This window comes from Protomyctophum parallelum (genome assembly GCF_964188405.1).
Source record: "Protomyctophum parallelum genome assembly, chromosome: 8".
In the NCBI taxonomy this organism is placed as follows: domain Eukaryota; kingdom Metazoa; phylum Chordata; class Actinopteri; order Myctophiformes; family Myctophidae; genus Protomyctophum; species Protomyctophum parallelum.
The window spans coordinates 842,948-846,093 of NC_139703.1; positions in this window are offsets into that span (position 1 = coordinate 842,948).

Consider the following 3,146-nt stretch of genomic DNA (forward strand, 5'->3'; position numbering starts at 1 on the left):
TGCTGCTGAAGCACTTCGTCCTGGCGACGCTGCTGCTGAAGCACTTCGTCCTGCTGCTGCTGAAGCACTTCGTCCTGGCGACGCTGCTGCTGAAGCACTTCGTCCTGCTGCTGCTGAAGCACTTCGTCCTGGCGACGCTGAAGCACTTCGTCCTGGCGACGCTGAAGCACTTCGTCCTGGCGACGCTGCTGCTGAAGCACTTCGTCCTGGCGACGCTGAAGCACTTTGTCCTGGCGACGCTGCTGCTGAAGCACTTCGTCCTGGCGACGCTGAAGCACTTCGTCCTGGCGACGCTGCTGCTGAAGCACTTCGTCCTGCTGCTGCTGAAGCACTTCGTCCTGGCGACGCTGAAGCACTTTGTCCTGGCGACGCTGCTGCTGAAGCACTTCGTCCTGGCGATGCTGCTGCTGAAGCACTTCGTCCTGCTGCTGCTGAAGCACTTCGTCCTGGCGACGCTGCTGCTGAAGCACTTCGTCCTGGCGACGCTGAAGCACTTCGTCCTGGCGACGCTGCTGCTGAAGCACTTCGTCCTGGCGACGCTGAAGCACTTCGTCCTGCTGACGCTGCTGCTGAAGCACTTCGTCTTGGCGACGCTGAAGCACTTCGTCCTGGCGACGCTGAAGCACTTCGTCCTGCTGACGCTGCTGCTGAAGCACTTCGTCTTGGCGACGCTGAAGCACTTCGTCCTGGCGACACTGAAGCACTTCGTCCTGGCGACGCTGCTGCTGAAGCACTTCGTCCTGCTGCTGCTGAAGCACTTCGTCCTGGCGACGCTGAAGCACTTCGTCCTGCTGTTGCTGAAGCACTTCGTCCTGGCGACGCTGAAGCACTTCGTCCTGGCGACGCTGCTGCTGAAGCACTTCATCTTCTAGAACACATGATTGCAGTGCGTCTGCTTCAGCTGATGCAATTTCTGCAGCTTCCTCTGATTTTAGCAACAGCAGATTAGCTTGTAGATCAGCTTGTTGTTTTAATATTGCTGCTTCCTTGTGTGCATAGGCTAGTTTGACAAGTGCAGCTTGTGCTTTAGCACGTGCTTTTACTGCAGCAGTACTGATTGGTTTTGAGCTCTTCATCACCTTTTGAATGTGACATGATGAAGAAAATAAACTGCAGTGTTGAGCCATGTCTTTCTGTGAAGCCCGCTGTGCTTAAAGTATTTTTACTGTTCTGCCCTTACTATACGTTGGTGTACAGTCTGTATGGCTTGGCAGACAGCTAACAAAGTTCCCAATAAAGCTCCAAAAGGCATGACTTGATTTAGGTTCTTTACTGATGAATAAATTGTAAAACTGCAATACAGAAAGAATAGAGAACACAACATTGTGTCATATACTGTAAAATAATAAACCAAACATAGTAATTTGTATGCATCCTACAAGAAAATAACATGATGTACTCACTGTACTAAATGCAATCAACATTTTAGAAAATATCAAGCATATTGCTTTAAGAGCCAATATATACTTAAAGAGCCATAAAGTTTAACAAATAAAATACACAAACTTACAGACTTATCCTGTCCAAGGCCTGATAGAAAGGTTAACTTAACATGCAGTGAGAGCTCTTCACAGTGTGCTGGCTTGAACTGAACTGACTCTGACCCACTAATCACCTCATAACTACCCTTGAGAAGCTACCAGGTGAGGATAATTACTAATCAAGCAAAAGAACATTGGTCTCCATTACACATAGGGCCTACTAGGTGAAAGGTGAACTACCTAGAAAAGTAAGCAGCACAACCGGTATGCGCTCATGCAAAACTCTGTTTAAATGGCTTAAGCATGACTTGCAGCATTGTTTTTAATTGTGCGATTTTAATAAGCTTGCACACTTGGAAATATGATAATATCCTACCAATTTCATATGACATGCTTTTACAAAAAAAACATTTCACATGTAGGCTATTATTAGTTTTATACATTTTAGGAGTGAAAACATATGTTTAGATGCCTGTGACAGCCTCTCAGCTGGTCAAACAATGCTGCTCCGCTGTTCTACGACAGGTAGAAAGAAAACAGGTGAGGACAAAGCCGACAGCTCCCGACCAGACGTGACTTTTTGTCAAGTTCAATTTCAAGCTTTGGCGGAAATGGTAAATGCCGAAAATGTCGTAATTTTATGGCCCTCATTTATCAACCGTGCGTACGCCAAAATTACCGACATTTTCGGCATTTACCATTTCCGCCAAAGCTTGAAATTGAACTTGACAAAGTCACGTCTGGTCTGGTCGGGAGCTGTCGGCTTTGGGAGCAGCATTGTCTGACCAGCTGAGAGGCTGTCACAGGCATCTAAACATATGTTTTCACTCCTAAAATGTATAAAACTAACAATACATGTGGAAAAAAAATATTGTCATATGAAATTGGTAGGATGTTTCCAAGTGTGCAAGCAATTAAAATCGCGCAATTAAAAACAATGTTGCAAGTCATATATAAGCCATTTAAACAGTGTTTTGCATGAGCGCATAACGGTAGCCCCCCTCCTACAATAGTTAACTTTCATGACATGGATCGAGAGGCATTTGCATAGCTGCAGCTATAGCTCTTATTTTCGCAGATAAGTAAGCCTGGGACCGAGGCTATGCAGCTATATAGTCAAGTCTACAAACCACTGCAATCTACAGCCATGTCTTTCTCCCGTTACGTCTCGTCCTTTTAATTAAGGATAAACCCGACGCTTACGTCGCTCGAATGCCAAATGTGCCGTGCCGGCGTGCCAGCCAGCGCAAGTGCAGCGGTTACGCACCGCCATTCAGAACCACCGCCATTCCGAAGTTACTACCATGTTTCGGAATGGCGATGTTTCCCCATGGAAAAAAAAGGTACCGAAAGGTATAATTCTCCGGAGCGCACAAAGAGCACCAACTGCACAGGTTAATTATTTCCCTCTTTCCCCCTCCCTCGCTCTCTCTCTCTCCCCCTCTCTCTCCGTCTCTCTCTCTGTCTCTCTCTCATTCCCCTGAGTGACCGGCTGCCGCCACCACGCAATCAATCAATCAATCAAATGAATCAATCACTCCGCACCGATCCCAAACAATAATATAAATAAACAACCCCCCCCCTCTCCCTTCTCTCTCTCTCTCTCTCTCTCTCTCTTTCTCTCTCTCTCTCTCTCTCTCTCTCTCATAATAATAATAATAATAT